The sequence below is a fragment of the Heptranchias perlo genome, chromosome 32, assembly GCF_035084215.1.
Source record: "Heptranchias perlo isolate sHepPer1 chromosome 32, sHepPer1.hap1, whole genome shotgun sequence".
Classification (NCBI taxonomy): Eukaryota; Metazoa; Chordata; class Chondrichthyes; order Hexanchiformes; family Hexanchidae; genus Heptranchias; species Heptranchias perlo.
In genome coordinates this window covers 12,786,783-12,809,960 of record NC_090356.1, presented here as the reverse complement: position 1 = coordinate 12,809,960, position 23,178 = coordinate 12,786,783, and the positions used below count along the sequence as shown (strand labels likewise).

Sequence of the window (23,178 nt, the reverse complement as noted above, 5' to 3'; positions counted from 1 at the left end):
ATCCATCCAGGCAAGTGGAGAGTATTTCATCATACTCCTGACTTGTACCTTGTAGGTGTAGGTGATGGAGAGGCTTTGGGGAGTCAGGAAGTGAGCCACTTGCCACAGAATACCCAGCCCCTGATCTGCTCTAGTAGCCATGGCATTTATGTGACTATTCCAGTTGAGTTTCTGGTCAGTGGTGACCCCCAGGATGTTGATGGACTAGGCAATGGTAATGCCATTGAATGTCAAGGGAAGGCGAGGTTCACGTTTGTTGGAGATGGTCATTGTCTGGCACTTATGTGGCGCAAATGTTGCTTGCCACTTATTAACCCAAGCCTGGATGTTGTCCAGGTCTTGCTACATGCGGGCATGGACTGCTTCATTATCTGAGGGATTGCCAATGGAACTGAACATCATCAGCGAACAACCCCACTTCTGACCTTATGATGGAGGGAAGTTGATTGATGAAGCAGCTGCAGATAGTTGGGCTTCTACACTCCTCACTGAACCAGGTTAGTCACCTAGCTGATAGTTATGGAGGAACGAGTGATATGCTGGGCCTTGAGGTTACAGATTGTGGGGTATACAAATCTACTGTTGTTGATGGCCTACGTGGATGCCTAGTTTTGAGCTGCTAGATCTGTTCTTTACCACCGTGTTAAGCAGTATTGGTTGTGCTACACAACATGATGGAGGGTATCCTCTGTGAAGACTGGAGTTTGTCTCCACAATGACTGTGTGGTGGTCACTCCTACCACTGCTGTCATGGACAGATGCACCTGCAAGAGGTAGATTGGTGAAGACGAGGTCAAGTAGGTAATTCCCTCGTGTTGGTTCTCTTGCTACCTGCCGCAAGCCCAGTCTGGCAGCTATGTCCTTTAGGACTCGGCCAGCTCAGTCAGTGGTGGTAATACTGAGCCACTCTTGGTGATGGACATTGAAGTCCCCCAGAGTACATTCTGTGTCCATGCTACTCTCAGTGCTTCCTCCATGTGGTGTTCGACATTGAGGAGTATTGATTCATCAGCTGAGGTAGGTGGTAGGTGGAAATCAGCAGGAAATTTCCTTGCCCATGTTTGACCTGAAACCATGAGACTTCATCGGGTCCAGAATTGATGTTGAGAACTCCCAGGGCTGCTCTCCCGACTGTATACTGCTTTGCCTCAACCTCAGGTAGGTCTGCCCTGCTGGTGGAGGAATCTGGGACATTCTCTGACAGGTATGATTCTGACTATGATTATGTCAGGCCGTTGCTTGACTAGTCTATGGGTCAGCTCTCCCAACTTTGGCACCAGATCCCAGTTGTTAGTGAGGAGGACTTTGCAGAGTTGACTGGGCTGGATGTGCCTTTGTCGTGTCCTGATTCGATGCCTAGATCGCAGCTGAGTCGTCCGTCCGGTTTTATTGTTGTTTCTCTTTCTAGCAGTTTGATACAACTGAGTGGCTTGCTAGGCCAGTCCAGAAGAAGGTTAAGAGTCAACCATGTTGGTGTGGGATTGGAGTCACATGTAGCGAGACCGGGTCAGGAGGCAGGTTTGCTTTAATGAAGGGCATTAATGAACCAGTTAGGTTTATATGACAACCTGACAGCTTCATAGTCACTTTTGCTGGTACCAGCTTTTTATTTCCACATTTTTTTTTAATTGAATTCAAATTATCAAATGGTGGGATTTAAATTCATGTTCCCTGGATTACTAGTTCGAGCCTCTGGCTTATTAGTCCAGTAACATAACCACTATGCTACCTTCTAGGCGTTCCAAGTCAGTGTGGGACCTTCGAACAATACACATTAGGTTGTAGTATGTCAGAGGAGTTAGTGGCCTGTGTTAATGTTTTTGTGAACAGAGGTGTACACAATGATACAAGCACTAATATGATGACTTCATTGCCACCCTGATCAACTGGGGAAGTTCAAGAGAAAGCAAAGGAACAAATGTATTACCCAGATTTGAGCTACAGTTAAATATTGGCTGCTGCACAAAATCACCCTGGGGACCAGCATGTCAGAGTTTTCAAAAAAGGCTATTCTGGGTTGTTCCAGGAACCTATGCTGTTCAAAAAATGTCCTAATGTGGTGCCCATACCCCTTCAGGTGGGCATCACCTGAGCAAGCAGGCAGGGTTTGACTTGAACTTATGCCCAGAGATTTGGTGATTCGGTTGTTAAAAATTGGCTTAATAAACATGATCACATAGTAGTACGTGGCTGCAATCTCACGCAGCAGGCCCGAGATCCAATCCCCAGTCTTGACTGACATTCAAGGCAGCTCCCTCTCCCCTTATGTGAGTGTTCAAACAGCTCTCACCCTAGCAGCTAAATGGAGCATTTTGGACAACACAGAACAGAGCGGCAGGGAATTCTACCTTATGCAATGAAAGCTTGTTTGATGTGTCATCTTGGCTCTTATCTCTGGGCTTGAAGGTTGTGGGTTCTAGCCCCATACCACATAATCCAGGCTAAAGCTGCAGTCCTGAGCTGAGGGAATGCTGCTTTGTTGGAGGTACCATCTTTCGGATGAAGTGTTAAACTAATGTCCTGTCTATCTGCTCAGGTGGATGATCAAGATGGCATTATTCAAAGAAGAGTAGAGGATACACTTGGCGTCTTTGCCAACATTCTCCGTCCACCAACATTGCCAAACAAAAACAGATCAACTGTGAACATTGCTGTTGGTGGGATGTTGTGAAGCACTTTGAGATGTTTCAAAATGACAATTGCAAGCATTACTATAACCCACAGCTCAGTAAAGTCACACACAGGATAAAGGGCAGCAACTTCAGATAGATCACTCTTCTGGTTCACCAAACAAAGACTAACTGAACACAGACAGCTGTTGCTCACAACTGGAAAACATTATCTGTGGTGATCATTCACAAGCTTGTTTTTTTAGCAAATGATACTTTTTGACTCCAGACTGTGAATAAACCTTTTAGGGAAGGTTGGAGCATGCATTGCACAGATTGATGATGCAGCCTGTTAATGTGTGTTGAATATGAGCTGAGGGAAGGAAAATAAGAGTGCAAGTCAACCTGGGATGCTATTGGCCAAATACTAGTGACTTCTTAGAGTCTAAGAGTAGCATTACACCGATGATGGAATAGACCATAGTGTTAACCTTCTAGATTGGATAATAGCAAGTTACATATGTGAGCATGAGGGGCAGGGAGCCTAAAGATGGGGAGGGGAATTGAAAAATGAAAAGTTACAGCAGCTAGAAATGATCTTTGATTGTTCTGAAATACAAATACAGACCAACAGAAATGCCCTGCATGATGAATCGTGTCTTTATAAAGGTATAGAGTGTGAATAAAGGTACAGGATATGAGTGAAGGTGCAGTGTATGTGTGAAGGTGCAGTGCACAACTGAAGGAAATGAAACAAAATTTTCACCCTTCAAGTTTCCAAACTATTAAGAAAATGGAAAATATGTTGCATCAGTTCTCTGCTGGGGCTGCCGTGGTGGAGCCTCCATTACCTCAGGGGAGCAATCTGTACAGAATGAGAACATGTGTTGCATCATTGTCCAGATGTAACACGTATACAAAATGCAGCATATAAATATGGAGTATATTTGCACATATATTTGCGTGTTGACATATGCATACATATATAGAGTATTCCGAGACTATATGCACTGGGAGGGTCTATGATATACTTGCCACATAAATGTGGCACAGTAAATGAATTTACTGCACTGTATGAAAATACAGGCTCAACTTTAATTATGCAAATCTAATCCAAACAAATATTACCACATCCCAGTCTGTTCCTGACTGAGTCAGTGGAGACTTTGCTAGTCATTGTTATGAACCTGGTTATAAACAACTTTTTATCTGAACCTGAACCTTTTCTATATAATGGGTTCTAACAGTTGATGGCCGATGCTGGAAGGACCCTTAGAGTTGGTGAATCATTCTCTCTCCCTTCGAACTGAATGGTGGTACTCAAAGTCTGAGACGGGGAGGGGATGGAGGGTAGAAGGAAGCTGATTCAGAAAGGAGATTCATTTGCTAGGTGTTCTACGATAGAAAGGCAATTCTGTGCCCAGAGGATTAATCAGATTATTTCTTTTTAGTTATTTTTAAGCTCATTTTTATATATTTATACATTTCTGTTTATTTTCTCAAGTCATTTCCTCCCGGACAGACTCGTTCACTCAGGAGGGTAGAATGGCCATGGATGATCTTCATCATCATCTGTGATCAGCTGACAGGAGCCCACCCATATGGGCCCAGGTGTCTGACAGTTTTCCCCTCCACAAGGGATGAAGTGTCGTAGTATCATGAGGTACTTCACCGAGTAGCCCAATTGAGCACAGATTCATGTCATCAACAGTGTTGGGGATCCCAACCCTGAGACCAATATACCCTCTATCAGGGCTTATCAGGGCTCACTCACTTTGGTTTAACCTACTTCGACACATCTCAGTCCCAAAAACAAAGACAATTCCATATCGTTAAATGGGTTTGGGATCTGCCTCACGTTTTTTGATCATAAATGTTATTCCTAATAGTTCACCAGTGTGGAAAGCTCTGACCAATAAGTTGGGATACCAGCTGGCCTATAACCATAAAGTACTTCTCACATACAACTAAAGATACTATTATGCTCCCAAAAGCAACTTCTTTTATAAGTTGCACCTAATTGTAGGATTACTATGAGAATACAGCCAGAGGTGTTTGGTGTCTGGACTGTCTGTCCTGAGTAGCACAAAGATAATGGCGCATCAAATAATACCCCTTACCCAGCGATAAACCATCTTTGGACAAATACAGCAAATATTTGAGGTATCTCTCCAGCATGTCAGACAGCGATCAAGCTACCAATGGCAGATCAAGCTACCAATGGGGACAGAACTCCAACAAAATTAAACCAGGACACTAAGAAGAGAAAATATTTAGAGATAGTCCACTCGTTACTAAATTATATCTTACATCTTGTTAACTTACATGTGTCACCAAGGTACAAGGGAAATATCTAAACTCTGGTGCACAGAGGTACACACCTAGTGTTAGAGGTCTGAGTTATGAGGATAGGTTAGAAAAACTTGGATTCTTCTTGAAAGGAAGTGAATGAGATGGGACCGTATAGAGATATATTTGATTCTAAGCGGAGCAGAAAAACTAAATCAATATCTCAAGTTAAACCATCACTGCAGGACAAGGGGCATAGGTATAAATTAGTAAAAGGCAAGTTCATGGCTGATCTCAGGAAGCATTTCTTGCTGCAAAGAGTGATCAATACATGGAATGGTCTTCTGGGTAGGGTAATGGATGCCTAAACTCTGAAATCATTCAGAAGGCAGTCAAGAGGAGGTTTTTATGGAACAATGAGCTGGACGGGTCGAATGCCCCCTCTCCATCTATACTTAACTTATAGATCTGCTTATTTGAAGGAAAAAAAGAGCTTACATTTACTCAGTGTTTACTCCCTTATCAGACAGTCTTTTTCTCTTCCTTCACAAACTGCATTCACTAAGATCACAGTATCACCGTTCTTTCACATTCACACGCTCACCATGGGTTCGCACAGCAGGTGTCATTCATCCCTTTGTCCATCAGGAGGTGCTCACCGTGCGAGGGCTCCTCCCTGGCAGCTCGACAGAGAGTGAATGAAACGTCACAGGTTTGGTTCTGGTGGATTTACACATCAGTCCGTACACCAACAATTGTAAAGTGAGCATCTCAACACAGTTCTTGACTTTTACTTTAGCTCTTAAAGGACCACTATCTCTCATTCTTTTTAAAAAGAATCTGCTTCTCTAGTTTGCTGTAATTCCGTTTCATAAATTCAATCTAAACTAACTGCTAATATCTATGTCAAGTGATAGGAGCTGGCTTCTGTTTTATAAAATCCTGGCTTTCACTATAGAACACACGGGAAGGAGCTGCCCACTAACTCCCAGCACTGGCTGCATTTCTATAAGGCAAAACCTTTCATTTTGGCACTAGATTCTGTTTAAACTAAAGTTGTGTTTAAATTCTAGCTGCTTTGGTATGAAACTTTTAAAATATTTTATTGTGTTTTTTTTAAGCTGCCAAACACTAATCTTCGCTTTATTGTTATCTTTGGATTTTTCCATCTCCCCCCAGAATAGGTGACTTCCTTTCACACATCAGCAGTATAGAACGATCCAACACATGACAGTTCCATCAGTGCCATTTAATGATCAATCAAAGTTTGCCTGGTTGTTGTGGAGGGTCTCCTCCCCCTTCATTTTAAAATGTTTTCCAGTTCAAAGATATGATAGTGCATTACAAACGAATTAAAATTGAAAATCAAAGAAGGAAATCCAGCAGACCATGCTTGTGTCATTATGTTGCCAGACGAGATTGACAGTGCATAGTCTATTGGGTCATTAGAAATGGTTCATAAAACCAAACAGAAAACAGCAGAAACCAAAACTTTATAAGAGTGCTAATTTATTTTTATATCTGTTCTTGGGATGTGGGCAGCGACACTGGCAAGGCCACATTTATTGTCCATCCCTAGTTGCACTGAGGGCATTAAGCCAACCATGTAATGTGGGATTGGAGTCACCAGGCCAAACTGGGGAGGGGTAGCAGACTTCCTTCCCTGAAGGACATTAGTGAACCAGTTGGGTTTTTATGACAATCCAGCTGCTTTCATGGTTATTTTGTCTGGCGCTAGTCTACAAATCACCAGATTTTTAATGAATTCAATTTCTCAACTTGCCATGATGGGATTGGAACTCTCAGCCACTGGACTGATATTCCAAACCATAACCACTAGGCTGCTGTACCCTGTTACCCAGTTAAGACGTAATATGAACTTACACACGCACATGCACACCCTTTAAAACCAATCATTCATGACTATGGCATCTTGGCATCATCATAATGCTGTTGCCAGCCTCGGCCAGACAGCAGGAAGTCCCGATTGCCCGGAAGTTATGGTGGCCTGAAATTCTTCTTTTAACGAAAAATGTGAGAATGTCTGTTTTTCTCTATAATTATCTTCTAATGAAATCTGTAGCGTGATCTGTGAGAATGTGATTTAATTAATGGATGGTTAATTTTGGAGAAAAATAAAGACATTTGCTTGTTTTTCATTAAAAGAGGAATTTCCACCCCCTGGGACAAAGACATCACAGAGAGTAATTTTACAGTTTTAAAAAAAAATCATCCTGTCTTCTCACATGTGACGAGATTCCATGGTAAACAATCCATGTTAATGAGGTGCCAGGGTGCATCACTTTATGTAATGGGCTGTAAAATAGTGATCTGAACTGGACAATATTGTTGAAACCCAATTAGAAGTTGAGAAAGAATAAAGGAAGTGAAGATAAACACTGAAGACAGGAATAAAGTTGCCACCTTTAGCCCAGTCCAGAATTGGACAGGGTTTGTACTTTGGGTGGATGAGCTTGTGATTGCACAATGCTGAGTGTGTGAAGCATATTCTTTTAACCGCACAGATTTTAAAAAAACAGTCTTTTGCTGTCCTGTTTTCAACTACAAAAATGACTGAGCAGTCAGCCATAAAACTGGCCTGTCCATTTTCAATCTGGATGGGTGACCACCCTTAGACAGGAATAGCACAGAAACAGAAAGCATCATCTGTAATCCACAGTGCACCAAAATCTCTTCTTCACATACATTAACTATGCAGCATTCCCTACTGTGACACTCCATGATATATATTACAACCTCTAACACAACACGTAATTTATGAAGCACTAAGACAAACTGTGTAAAACATTCCCTTTATAACTGCCCTTTCTTATAGATCCTTTTTGTATCAGCATTATACAGAGACTCTACTGTAGAGATAATTATAGAGACAATAAATATATATAATACAAATATTGACTGCAGTTTAGAATTACGGTAGTAAATTGTGGAACTGTGGATCACACAAGTTATTAAAGGGGTGTTATATCAGGATGTAATATGCATTATTGCACATTCTAGGTCAGTTATGCAGCCCGAGAGGCAATGATTTACCAGCTGGAGCTGAAACATTTCAGTCAATATTTGTTTTATTTTACAGATGGAGTAAATTTATTTTATAAATTTTAGGAGCATTAATTTAAAATCCTTGTCCTTTAGATCCCTGCATCGCCTCGGCCTACCCTATTTCTGCGATTTCCTTCTGCGTTACATTCCCTCCTGCATCCTTTGGTCCTCTAACTCTGGCCTTTTGTGCATTCTTTTCTGCCTTTGGCCCCACCAGCGGTGGCAGATCTTACAGCCGCCTTCGCTCTACTCTGTGGAACACCTTCCTTAAAACCCTCCTCTTCTCCACTTCTCTACTCACCTTTGAAAATACAATCAAAACCCAATTTTCGGACTAAGCTTTTGATCACCTTGCCCTTCACGGCTCAGCTTCCATTCCTCTATCTAATTCTGTTGTGAAGAACACTCCTACCTTGAAGGCATGATATAAATGCTTGTTGTTGTTATAAACGAGGAAAGTTATCATTTGTTTTAGTTGTATGAAGTCATTGGGAGAGGGTCTACATTGTATGATGTCATTGGGAGAGGGTCTACACTGTATGATGTCATTGGGAGAGGGTCTGTGCTGATTGATGTCATTGGGAGAGGGACTGTGCTGTATGATGTCATTGGGAGAGAGACTGCGCTGTATAAAGTCACAGGAATAGAGTCTGTACTGTGCCGTGTCACTGGAATCGGGCCTGTACTGTGTCATGTCACTGGGATAAAGTCTGTACTGTGCCATGTCACTGGGATCAGGCCTCTATTGTGTCATGTCACTAGGAGCGGGCCTGTACTGTGTCATGTCACTGGGATCGGGCCTGTACTGTGCCATGTCACTGGGATCGGGGCCTGTACTGTGCCATGTCACCAGGATCGGGGCCTGTACTGTGCCATGTCACTGGGATCGAGCCTGTACTGCGTCATGTCACTGGGATCGGGCCTGTACTGTGCCATGTCACTAGGATCGGGGCCTGTACTGTGCCATGTCACTGGGATCGGGGCCTGTACTGTGCCATGTCACTAGGATCGGGCCTGTACTGTGCCATGTCACTGGGATCGAGCCTGTACCGTGTCATGTCACTGGGATAGTTTGTACCCTATTATGCCATTTGAAAGAAGCTTTGTAAGCCAATGACAAATCTATTGATGGCCAATCTCTGACCACAGAAAATTGATAAATATTTGAAAAAGAAAAATATTATTGGGTATATGGGGAAATGTGGATCGATCTTTCAGAGAGCCAACATAGGCACAATGGGCTGAATGGTCTCATTCTGTGATTCTATAAAAATATAACAAAATGAGTTTGAATATTCTTCAGTGTTTGAAGCTGTTTTTAACCCCTTATGTACAAGATAAAATGAAAGAAGCCAATACTAAACTAAATATTAGACAGAAATGTTTTATTCTTGTCACAATGTCTGTACAAATATACACATGTAAAGATATACAGATGGAGAGACATACATATGTACAGACATACACATGTACAAATACATATACATGTACAATCACATTTTCAAAGTTTGAAGACTGCTGATATTTTTAGTTTCCTTTGTAATTAGAGGAAATTGTGATCTCCAAAATAGTGAAGTTAAAGAGGAGCCTGATGCTGCGTAGATTGGATGTTTAATAGTTATAAAGAGACTGTGTAGACTAACAAACAGGAAGACGTCCTTTACATGCTTCTATAATTTTAGGTACCTGTAGGTATTTTCAAATGGTTACCAGCCCAAACAAGCTGTTTGTTTTCCAAAAATTCTTGTGGCTAAAGCGCATTATGCAATTCTGAGTAATTTTGTCGAAACTTGGCTAGTTTTACCACTGCATTGTTTGCAAGGCAGGACGATTATGACTTTTCACACTCTTTTGATGCCAAGCTGATAACAAAAAGCAAACTTATCCAGCCAGTTCCAGAGTTCACAGGATCTGATGTTAATACGTTTTTAAATGGGTAAAGAATATTTCACAATATCGGTCCCCATCGCGTATCAGACACCAGGGCTAGTCACAAAGTGTAAAGTCAATGTCATGGTACTGGCTGCACTTAATGAGACTGTCTTCCTTTGAAAGGTCTCAATAAGCCAGGTTAACCCTTTTCAGCTCAGTCCCATCGAACATACCAATCAATAGGCCAAAAGTGGCACTTTATTCTGAGCAAAACAAATGAAAATCCAATTAATGTTTAGGACAAAGTCACTTTGAAGGAAGGGCACGTTTCATTCCGGATCTCAGGCTTTGTGAATATTCCAATGCAACAATGTCCTTGTTGAGTTTTGATGTTATTGTAATGCTGCTCAAAGTGTTAACAACTGCTGCCCCCTTGCTATCTGTGCTGCAACAGGTGACATCACAGATCCCTCGTGCTACAAATGGCCTAAACTGTTCAGGATGACCTCACGCATTGCACTAAAGCTCTCACCCGGGCAACAGATGCCCTTGAAACATGCTCCTTATGGCATGGCTTTTATTGGACCCTCAGACTTTAAAGCCTCTATCGTTACCACTAAGCTAGGTTGACAGTAGCCCAATGCTACCAGCGGCTAGTAAACTGGTAGTCTGGGCTACTGAAACTCCATGCTGCATCAAATGTCATAGCTTTTTTTGATGTGCTCCAAGTTTATGACCAACATACAGAAAAGAAGGATGAGAAAAATAATCATCAGGCCCATAGAGCTTGCCTATCTAGTCAATGGTGTAATCTCCCACACCATTTACCCATCACCTAACCAAACAATCTCATGGGAGAGGCAAGAAAATAGAGAAAATAGCCTGTGGCTCATTCAGAGAAAACTGTGAAATTCCTCTCCAACTCCCTGAGGCAATCTAGCAAGCTCTAGAAGGCTGCAGTTGCCCGTGACTCATCACAATCTCGCAACTTACCTCCTACAGCAGTAAATGTCCTGTCATTGGAACTTGTCAAGTTCCTTTTTAAAAGGGCTGTAGCGACCCCATACCCACCATGTCTCAACAGTTTGTTCCAGAGGGCATTGACTCTCTGGGAAAAGAAATAATTCCTGGCATCTAACCTATGAATTTTATAGATACGACCTCTAGCCTTACCATTCACATCCATTTCAAATAATTACCTCAGGCATGCTCTTATATTTTGCCTTCTCCCCCAGCCTAAGGTTGCAAGCACATGGACCTCTATGGTTCTGAAGTCTCTGCTGGATCTGAAAGTCCTGGTAGCTTATGTAGATAGGTTTTGCTTTGTATTTCTCCTTTGTTCTGAAAACCAAATTGGTCATCGTCTAGGAAATTGGTCCCCTTTTGGCTTTGGACTTCATATGGGACATGGTCTACCTTTGCCAGTCCTGTATGGTCTTTTGCTTTTTTATGCGTTGACCAAAGTTCCTAGCAAGACAAGACTAACGGTTTTTGTGATCGTGCTGAATTTTGTACGTAAATTGCATTAAAAGTAATGTTACATAACTCTTAATAGTTCCACCCATATCCCTTGTCAATTTCAAGTCAGTTTTAAGAAATAAGAGTTGATCAGCATTCTGTATTCAAGGTTGACTTAGAGGCTTAGAGTATCAGGAGGTAAATTACTGCAATAAAATATAAATAACTTTTAAGTAAGCACTTAAAAGGAAATAAGCAGAAAAATTCAAAGGGGACCAATGTACTTTAATTTTATGTATTTTTCAATGTAAACTAGAAACAGTGCAGAAAAATAGATACCATCTGCGACTTTAACAGTCCTGTTGATTTAGACAGAAATGTATAAAAATGCGCAGGGCTGCAGATTTCATAATCCAGAGACAAAGCAGAACATGCCAGGCTCATTGCAATATTGGTGATTAAGCAAAGCAATAATAAATGGCCTAATCAAATAGTACATTGAGGTATACTTAAAGACCATGAGCTGCATAGTTTTATAAAAAGAGGAAACATAATATTAAATCAGTATGATATGTCATGGCATGAAAATGTTTTGCATTACATTTTTTGAGCATGACTTCACATAGGCACTAAAACAAACACACCCATTCCACAGGTACTTAATAAGGCATAAACAACAGAAAAACACAAAAACAGGAGCAATTTCTCTCGGTGTTTATAGCACTTTCAGTTTGAACAGGAAATGATCCCGTATTGTTTAAAATAAAGAGAGAAAAAAACACTTTATGGTCTTTGACCAAAGTTCACTTTAGTGACTATAAATTCAGTTGGTTTGAGGTGGAATTGTGCGATTAAAGTTCAATAGGCTGTTTGTCCAGAAACTGCCAGTAATTTTTTTTTGCGGGATAAAGTTTGTCATGCTAATTGCCAGAGACAATAACCATATGAATTACACTAAAAAAGGGTGGGTCTTCATAATGAGGTGGTATCGCCATGGCAACCTCCACCTTTCTCATTATATAAAAGTTAAACCAATACTTTTGTGACTGCTTATTAAATATTTTACAATCCATGTTGCAAGCCATGTTAATTAAAGAACTCGTTTATGCAACATTTTTTTGTTCCTTTTTAGCTCTATTGGTACCATTTTATGATCTCAAAGTCAACAATTCTGTGACTTGTTGATAGGGGCTAAGAAAAGCAAAACCATTTCCTCATAAGATGGACTTTGACTCACAAACAAGGCGAATACCTCACAAACTGCTCAGAGTGCATTCTTTACAGACTTTTTGCTTGTTCTAAAGAAAATAGAAAATTCCTTTGAACTAATGTGCGCCAGCTTGATTTAGGAGATAAAAGAAGTGGGATATCATCAGAACAAAATTGATGTGATCTCTGTCTGCTGCAGTAGTCCCTCCATCTTATAAAATTCCAGTTTTCATCGAACTTGGACCACCGTAGAACATTGTCAGTACTGAGAGAACTAACCCCCCCTCTAACCCCAATCGACATTTAATCCCATCATTATCTGCACATTGACAAGGAAAACCTTTACTTCCTGCGCCAAATACTGTTGAAAATAAAGTTGTGTTTTAATTCTAGTTGCTTTGTTATGATACTTTTAAAATATTTTAGTAATTATCTTTAGCTGACTGAATGTAATCCTTTTTAACTTATCTCAAGGTTCTGTCTTCCATTTTCACTCCTCCCTTAAATGGATTCCTTGCTTTCACATGTCAACAATACAGAAGAATCTAACCTATGCTAATCTGTGATTATTCAAAATCACCTTGGCTTTCGGTGGAACGAAGCAGGAGGGTCTTTCTTCCCCTTAACTTATGGGAACACTCCTCCATTGTGTGCACCCCAATCAGTGGCTCTGTCCACAACTGTTCAATTGTGCCAATCAAATGCAAATGGCAGCCCTGAGACTCAAACCCAAGTCTACCTATCCCTTGGCCAACCCACTTTTTTTTAACATTCTGCTCGAGTTAATTGTTAAATTCCCAAGGACAATAATTCAGCAGCCTCTGCCTAAGTGATGGAAAGACTGGGTTTCTGAGAACCTCGGGGATACTACTGGATAGTGCTGGCCTGCCACCGTGAACTGGGCACAGGGAATGAGTAGGCCTGAGGCCCAATATTGAGTGCAAATCGGGCCTCATTTAAATGAGACAGGCGAGCTGCAGACGCCTGCTGCGCGTCTCCAGGCAGCTCGCCGGTGAAGCGGATATAAATTTCGGGCTGCTGCGTCGTCGGTCCTCGGGTAGGTCCTGGGGACCGGTGGGGGGGAAGGGGAGGTGGGGGTGGAGGTGATGAGAAGCAGAAGGGCCCTCTATTTGCATAGGCCCCCTATTTGCAAATGCAAGGGCCTAATGCCTGTTTCAGGTGCGGGCCCCGGTCGCTTATACTTCAGCCTTTGCCAATATGGCGCGGGCAGCGCACTTCCAACACGGAATGAATGGGTGCACACCGCCTGCCATATTGGACACTTGGGTGCCCGTTTTACGCCTGTAAAATGAAGGCGGCATCAATAAATTTCTAGGCCCTGGTGTTCTTTTTATCTGCTAGTTGTGCCCGACTCGATGCTGTACAAATGGGAAGTTGCTGTTTACTGAGCTCAGTCAGGTTAACAGTAAGACTGCCATTTGGACATATTCTATTTTCCAACATAACCACCTAATGACAGAGGACACAGAGACTGACTGGCCTCACACATCAACCTACCAGTGATGTCCTGCAGTTTTTGTTTATAGCCTTTTGTGTTGAGGAGGAATTTCACAAAGTTTTCTCTTTGTTGAAGAATTTACTTGCAGTCACTTGCCTTCAGTTGGAGCCTAGAAATAACACCGTGCAATATCAACCTTACAAACACTTAGCACATTTGTATGAAATTACTTTGTCCACTGTTTTAAGAGGTGTCAACCTGTTTATTATTAACAGGTTAGTATTTGCACTAAAATGGTGAACAAATTAAACGAATAGAAGGCATTAAGCATTCATACAGTAACACTGCACAGTGTAATTTCTAGGCTCAAATAACTTAAGGAGAGTACTTCATGGATTTACATTCGTGTATAGTTTAATATGTATTATTTTGTACTACCTATAAATATCTGTGGTGTATAACCCATCATCTTTACTACTTTGTGTACTACCCTACATTACATTAACTTCCTGCATCAATTTAATTTTTTTAACGTTGATGTGCAAGCTGTACGTGGCCTGTCAGAAGGAGCAGACTTAGTTAGTGGTTGAAGGGTTTTCTCTCATTTCATACATTCTTGTGTTCTTATTCTTATTGCAACATTTTAATAAAATAATGGAATTAAAGGTATATCAGTGGGCGTTTGTGGCTGCTACAGACTCCAGGGAGTCTGTAGCAGATTTAACCAAACTTAAGAATTGTGTACTGGGTGTGGCTATTATTATGGATTACATTGTTCTTTATGCAAATGATTAGAATGTGGAGGCCATTAATCCTCATCCAATGATTCCTTTTAACACCAATACTTAATTACAGTGCAGCAAAAGTTTCCATCGCAAACAGCCCTGCAGGGTGTGTCTGGCTGTCTGTCCGTATGAGCGACTAGCCTACTGTGAAGTGAAAGGGGTTAGTGAACAGTGGTCCAAGATGTCCCTCTACAATGTGGAAAGCAACCTCACTGGCTACCATTCATTTGCTGCCTTGAATGCCCCGTTTTCCTAGAATGCCCAGGTTCACCTGAACATTTTGAGACTGATTATAGCTCAATGTTTATGGTTAGTTCAAAAACAACATAATTTGTCTTTTTTATTTCCTGGAATTTCAGGAAGTTTCACTGGGAGCTCTTGGTTGATCTTGGCCTGATTTGTTCAGCAAGGAACTTGGGGCTGACCTGTGGGTGAGGGCGGATAGAGGTGCAGGGGGGGAATACAGGAACGGGGCGGGGGGGGAATCGAGGAGCAGGGTGATGGATAGAGCAGCAGTGTGGTGGATAGAGGAACGGGGGAGGGGGATAGAGGAGTGGAGGGGGAGATAGAGGAACAGGGGGTTTGAGGGGATTTGGTAACGAAAGGAAGAGGTGGGTGATTACAGAACTCTTGGACTTTTGGGTCCTCTCTTAATTCTTTTTTTCTTTTATGGTAAAAATATTTTTGGTGGGGGAGATTGTGGGGGCAATGAAATCTGTAAGGATAACCAATCCTTGTCTTTCCTGGTTGACCAACAGCTCAATTTTTTGGTTAGTTTGGACCTCTTGATTGAGATAATATTAACAAGACAGATTTGGAATAATTAATAGGTTTGAAATTTCAGTTTTCCTGTCGAAATGGCTCCCCTCTTTGATATTCCCTGCTCTCAGCCCACCAGCAGATGACTCAAGCTGTGTAGTTCTTTGTAGGATGGAGTATGGTGACAATATGAGCAGTTTGCATCTATCATTATATAGGAAATACCAGTAATGAATAATTTCAGCTGATATCTAAATGACTTTGGATGGGAATCAGCTGTCAGACTCCAAGCATCTAAATTTTCTTCTAATGCAAATATTGTAGCAAAATGATCCTGGCAAACACCAGACATACATAACGGCTGTCATCCATCACCATCAGTTTGATAACATTACAGAGATCTAACTTACCTAACCTTTTCAGTTCTTTATTTTTTACCAATAAAAGAATTACAGATTTCAGCAAGTTATTCATCTAATTCTAAGGAAAGGTTAGAGCAGTCTCTCGATATGCACAAGTCATATCCCGCCAGCTTGATACTGCATCCACCTCAGGCTTCAGAAACGTTTCACTTTATAATTTTTCCCTGCTTTAGTTTTTCTTGTAGCCAGCACCCAAACCCACAGATTTTCTCTTTTCAAAGCAAAATACTGCGGATGCTGGAAATCTGAAATAAAAACAGGAAATGCTGGAAATACTCAGCAAGTCAGGCAGCATCTGTGAAGAAAGAAACAGAGTTAATGTTTCAGAACGAAAGGTCGTCGACCTGAAATGTTAACTCTGCTTCTTTCTCCACCGATGCTGCCTGAGTTGCTGAGTATTTCCAGCATTTCCTGTTTTTATTTCAGATTTCCTCTTTTATTCGGGGGTGTGAGGGGTGGAAAGCATTGGGGGCAAACAGATTGTCCGAAGAATGATATCAGCAGACTCTTCATATCCTCACCACCCCCCCCGCCACTCCCGAAGCACACCACTGTATCTAGTGCCTCGGCCAGTGGCTGCCTGTAAATGGATGCAGCATAGTCAATGAGACAATGGTTCCAACCCATGATACTCTGCTCAGGCGATCCTACCTGTAGAACAGTTTGACATTCTCTTAGCTTAGTTATTTTCGCCAATTGAATAGAACTTCAAATTGCCACGATTAAAAAGTAATTTTATAAAACATTTTTCCCACAGATGAAGAAATATTTGTAGTCTGTCGTGGATGTAACATGGACACCAACATTGGTTAGTGCAGAACGCCCTCCTATAACTTAAGACCTGTATGAGGCCTGGTTACAACTGGTGAAGAGCAGGTAAGACTTCATAGATCCAATAGATTATTTGTTGAAGCTATAGTCAAGTCATAAAGTCTGTACTGAGGAAAATTATTAATGGCATGGAATGAATCAATAGCCTGCTGTAACATACAAATTAAAACAATGATTGGTCTTAACTTTGCATAATATGAGCAGTATTTTTAAATACATAAAACTGCTTTGCAAAGACATTATGCATTTAATAGCTTTCCTCTGCATTATAAAATTATATGGATTAGAAGTTTGAATTTTGCACAGAGAATAATATTGAGAGTAAAGAATACATCTGGTCAGATAGAAAGTTATTTGTATCACTTTAATTGGAAACAGCTGCTTTGGGCTGGACCAGACCATTTTCTATAGTGGTTTCTTTTGCTAAGTTTCTTGCCTCAATTCTTCAAAAAAACATATTAAGGACTTTCAGATATCCATCTCCAACCATTAAGAATAGGAATGGGCACAGTATTGGCAATTCTGCCAATATGCCCATTAACATTACCATTTTGGCAAATCTGAAGGAATGTTTAATGGGGCCAAAAGATGGATCAGGGCTGCCAACACATCCAGATCGAGAGCATGTATGGGCAAACTACCCCTTCCTATCCCGGTACTAATAGGTCTTGAATCTATTAGTTCAGATGCAGATCAGCCATGATCTAATTGAATGGCAGAGCAGACTCGAGGGGCTGAATGGCCTACTCCTGTTCCTAATGTTCCTATGTTCTACTGTGAGAACAGATAGTCTAGGAGTGTCCTGAAAGGATGGCAGGTATTGGTTTAACCGAATTTCTATGGAATGCCAGCTAGCTTCTATGGTAATAATTCTTCTAATGCAGAATTTCTTTGCATCTTTAAAATTTCGCACAGTTTAGCATCTTGCAACTAGAATACGTGGTTTTAGATTGTTGTTTTCCTTTAATACTGTTGATCCCATTTAAGACTATATGCAGTTTAAGTGAGGAGCTACGTGCATTTCTTCATCAAAAGAACCCAAATCTTCTCATCATAACTTCCATAGATGCTTCTCTCTGGTTTTTATTTTTGTTGAATTTTTGTGTTGATCAGAATATCACGTTGGACACCCAGCTCAAGCATAGCAAGAGTCAAATGCAAAATAAAACTCCAGCCAACATACCTTAACAGCACCCTAAGAAGAGCACCCTCTACTGCACCAGTGTGATATTTCCATTCCTCACATCAGACATCTTGATGGTCTCTCTGCGTAAAAGGGCTCACACTCTCAGGACTTCCCAAGCCCATTTCATGAAGTACGTAACATTTTTTCATCCCCACAGTCTGGGCTGGATTTTTTTTTTGCCTTTTTTGTGCCAATTTTCTCCCGCTTTTTGCCTCCTCCTCTTTTGAAGGCACTGCTCTTACCGGGATATGATTGTACAGCAGCCCTGCAGTACCTGGCCATATGGGCGTACTTCATGCTTGAGCCTAGGCAGTGAGTGTGAGCAGGCTATTCAACTGCTGTGGCGTCATGGCTGAGCCAATTCCTGACCTCACCCGATGTCTCCCTCGCGCTATTTTCCAGCAGGACGTAACCGGATAGCAATCAGGTGCGGGATGCCTGGCTGCTTTTCCTCACCCTTGCCAGGAGCAGTAAGGACATTGTAGGATCAGCTAAATTAGTACAGACCAGAAATTGAACCTGCAATCTTCCTGGTTTGTGTGACTAAGTAGCAGGAAGTTGACTATGATAGTCTATGCAGGCTTTGAAACTTGCAGTTGTCCTGAGCTGCCCTATTATTGTAAGTATAAAACAGAATTTCTACTCTAAATAAATTTGTTTGTATACTACAAAGTATATTTGTTAATACCATTGTGCAGGGTACAGAGAATGGAATTCATTTTTGTTATTCAGTGGTTCTTATTTGCATAATTTATTCAGGTGTGGGGACTGGGACTAATTTCCTACTTCAGTCAATCTCCAGGACTGGCTCAGTCAGTGCTCTGAAAATAATAATTTATATTAATAATTTGTCACAGACTCATCCAATTTTTTTATCGCAGTGACTCAGAGGCATTATAGGTATAAATATATTTTTAAATTTCCACTTCAGGAAGTCGGGAATGAGTGGGTCACTGTAACAAGTGGTTAGCATGAAGTCTGGTTACCAGCATCGATGCAATTCATTCGCATTCTTGTAATACTTAAAGAGTGCCAAAAAAAATCAGAGAGCTAGAAACTGAAACTAGCTGTGTGACAAGTTATTATAATATAATATATAGCTGTACCTTATCATAATTTTTAACTTTAATCCCCACAATGGGATTTTCAAAATGGCTGACAAAATCTTCTGGAGAGCATTGAAAACCACTTGAAATATTAACGCGCCCTCTATGTTTATACTAGCCCGGGTGAAAATGAAACAGTTACAGTAATAAAGTAAACACATTTTTCCTCTTCTATTATATTTTATAGATGCTTGTATTGTTGCTGGATGGTCAGCTGTTGAATTTGGAATTTGTCACACTCATGAGAGAGATCTAAGTGGCAAAGGGCACTCCTCAGTTTCTCCAGAATCATGGGGTAAACTCCAGCCTGCAACTTGCCAATTGAGCATCTTCTAAAGTATCCCTTTCTTAAGTCCATATCCAACGTAATAGGCCTATAAAATATATGGAGAAACATTAGTCTTACAACAGTGCATTGAAATGAAAACAAACTCCAGCTCAGATTTTAGTTTATATTCTGTTCAAAAATGCTATTTTAATCCTTACATGGTTAAAGAGTTAGTTGTCCTTTGATAATGTGATTTTAGGACTATCAGAAAACACATATAGAAAACAGTGTTTTACTCACCTTAACCTTGTCAAAGGGCTGCTCAGAATATATTTAATGAAATATTATGACAGCTGTATACCAAATAGAACAGCCACTATCCTTAATTACAGGCCTTCAAATAGGCTTGTAGTTTGTAGCGTTCCAAATATATTTGTAAAGAAACCGCATAAAGCTTCATTACAATTATAATTCCTTGAATGTTTTTAAACAAGTGTCATATCGCTTTAATTTTCTTTGACAGTTTCAAATTACAATTATGGTAGGCCAATAAAGAGGGATTCTGTCAATGAGGGTACGGTTGTCATAACATGTCGAAACCAAAAAAAATTGAGAAAAGCTTTCTCCTGTAAAACACTCATTGTTTCCACCTAAAGTGTGTTTGGTTTAGAATGTTTAGAATACAGCTGTCCTGTCCTTAAGACCTGACAAGAGGGCTTAGTGGCAAGGGGTTAATGGGCCACTTGTCCTTCTCAAAGCCTGGGCCTAATCTTATACCATTCAGCATTGGAGCCTACTGGCAGTATTGTCACCTCTTTTGTCCATAGTACACCATACATGTTCAAAGGGAGTTCTGCACTGTGTTTATACTGTAGCTTAAATTGCCTGGCTTAATTAATGTCACTCACACTTTCATTTGTAACCATTCAGACCATTCCCAAATTGCCTGAAGGACTGTAAAGCTGTCAGGACCCAATAACAGTTCTTCTACTTGTTTGCTGGTCTGGTCAATTCCTGTTAAGTGAATAATTTATTTGTCACTACCTTTTATTCACTTGCTGAGGATTCTCATGGACACAGTTTTATTATCGTGTGTTCAACAAAAACAAAAATTGTTCTTTTAAAGAAGATTTATACTATTTGTTCTACAATATGTCATCCTATTCACAAAGCATTATTGATATTTGAACAATAAGCAAAGACAATATTTCATATTCATCTATGCCCAAGTGAAATATTGCACTCTGTTCCAAAATTGGTTTTGAACCGGAGTCTGTAGAATAAATGACATATCATTCTGGCTGATATTGGGGAGGGGGTGTTGATGGTGATGATAGAGTTCCTACTGCCTTTCCACATTCTTTGCTTCATCACATTCTAATACCCATACCATGGAGGAATGTCATAAAAGTTCTTTATTAGACTTAGCAGGACAGTGCTGGATACTACAGAGCAGAATGGGACTTACGAAACTGTAAGCGTACAAGCATAGCTAGAGTAAATTCTGAATGAGGTCTTCACTGCACAAGGAATTCCCGGCCAAATGTTTTCAATTAATATGGAATGAATGTGACAATTGATAGTCTATTTTTTTTTGCTTCAATTTGTTGTCAATGAAATAAATACTTAACTAACATGGAATGAACTGTATAGAGCCAGCACAGGCTGATTTCCCACCCAGATGTTCCAGTAATGTTTAGGCTTTATTTGGATAGTAGATTTACATAATTGCTGTAATTTCATTAAAAGTGACCCATGCTGCACCTATTTATTCATTTGTGTAAAAGAAAGCCTGAGTGTACTGTACACATGGATATACCCCTTGGCGGAATGCCACTTGTTCCAGTCACACTACACTTATGAATGACACTACCTGCTCATTATACTTACACAGTCAGTTGTACAGCTGAATCTCAATAAATACATAACTCGTTTGCTAAAAACAACTGTGCATGGATCAGAATTTCTACAGACAATTTATAAACGATAAAGTGAAAAAAGGCCTAATTGAAATATTTGTACCTTGGTGCAATTAATCACACTGCACCGGATGAAACTGAATGTAAGTTCAAGCCTCATTGTTATACGACATTAATGTTTCACAAGAGGCTATTAGTGAAATGCTGGACTGAGCGTAGTCACAGTGAAGAGTAACAAAAATTTGAAAGATTGGGAAACATTTTCTGCTTGAATCAGGACCATCTATTTATGCCTGAATCATGGATTTCTATACAATGGAAGCGGATGAAAAGTCATTTGGTGCATTGGAATTCTATATAACAAGAGTAATGGAAAGAGATTTGATTGGCCCATTGGACTTTGTAATTGGGATTGAATAATAACTGGTTTAGTTTATTGGAATACTACACAGTGTTCGTGAATGCCTAATAGTTTGGTTTATTGGAATTCTATATAGTGAGAGTGAATGGAAAGAAGCTTGGTCCATTGAATTTCTATATATGTGGATTTCAAAATTCTTGTCTTTGTCTATAAATCCCTCAAAGGCATTGCACTATACTGCCTCTGCAACATTCTCCATCCTTATGTTCCAGTTCACATCCTCCACTCATCTGACTCTGGACTACCATCAATTCATCATTGGTGGTAGAATCTTCAGTTATCACACCGCAGCATTCTGGAACCAACTTCCCAAAGTTCTCCGCCTTGGCACATCTCTCCTCACAGTCAAAAGCCCTCTCAAAAACCTACTTCATCAGTCAACCCTATGGTCATCTCCCCTAATCCCCTCCCAAACTTCTATTTGGTGTCCAGTTCCTCTTTGTAATGGCCTCGGGATGTTTTGCAGCACTGAAGATGCTGTATAAATGTCATTGATTGTTATTCTATACAATGTGAGTGAATGAGCTAGTGATTTGGCTGGTTGGAATTCTGTATAACCAGAGTGAGGAGTAACATGTTTGATCCAATAGAATTCTGTGAGAGTGAATGGGAGGTCGCGTGTAGACATATTCTACCACAGAGCTAATTCCTGGCTTCTCAAGCCCTACCACACTTTCAAAAGGAAATTTCTTTTTCCACTATCTTGGAGGATGGTGATCTCATGATGCAGTCCAGATGTGGCATAAATAATAAAGTGGATTTATTTTAAGTGTCTGTAGCATTTTAACAGACCAGAAATCACATTAATTTATTCAAGTAAAGGAGATCGTACATTCAGAATCCATTCTGATTGAAAAATTTCTTTAAAGAATGAAATTAGCCCTCTACCAGCAACCAATTTGATGTACCTGAAAAAAAAACAGAATGCAAATTTATTTTGAGCTGCTGTGATACTTGTGAAGTGGCCCGGTTTTGAGGACTGTTGTTAAGCTGGTTTTAAAAGAGAACTTCCTTCAGAACACAGCTTTAAGTTGACAATCAGTGTAGTGGCAACCGTGTTCAACATAAAAAAAAGTGCCAGGAAATAAGTGTGCAGTTCATGGGGTGGTTATGCAAAACAGAAACATCCATGGAAACACCTCAGTATTTGTTTAAAATAATCAACAGTGAACTGTCAGCACCATTGTTTTATTTCATGTTCTGTGTTGGAAACGCTGTTGTTTAGCTAAAAGCTGGCACTCCAGCTTACCTTTTGCCTAGCCATTTAGAATCCAATGTAAAGGCACCAAAAATGATTATTACCTAATTTTCCCTCTTAGATTTTTCCCATTGCAGTCCTCGTCACCACGTGCCCTGTTCTACTAAAGGAGGACTCCATGTCCTGCACTGTCAACTTCTCTCTGAGAGGAAGCACACTTCAAGAATTGAATGAATGATAATCGATAGACAGACAGACGGATGGATGATAAATTGTTCTCACACTGAAGTGAAAGGTTTCACTTCTGTGAAGTTCTCCATC

The 23,178-nt window shown here is 40.5% G+C and overlaps 1 protein-coding gene across 5 annotated transcripts in view; it reads left to right on the top strand.

Annotated features, from left to right (window-relative positions):
• casz1 (castor zinc finger 1) overlaps window positions 1–23,178 on the top strand; it is a 276,456-nt gene that overhangs the window by 13,711 nt on the left and 239,567 nt on the right. For all 5 annotated transcript variants that reach the window (XM_067970381.1, XM_067970383.1, XM_067970380.1 and 2 more), the window contains exon 2: window positions 16,686–16,804. The gene's annotated coding sequence lies outside the window, so the exon portion shown is untranslated. The remainder of the gene's footprint in view (window positions 1–16,685; window positions 16,805–23,178) is intronic.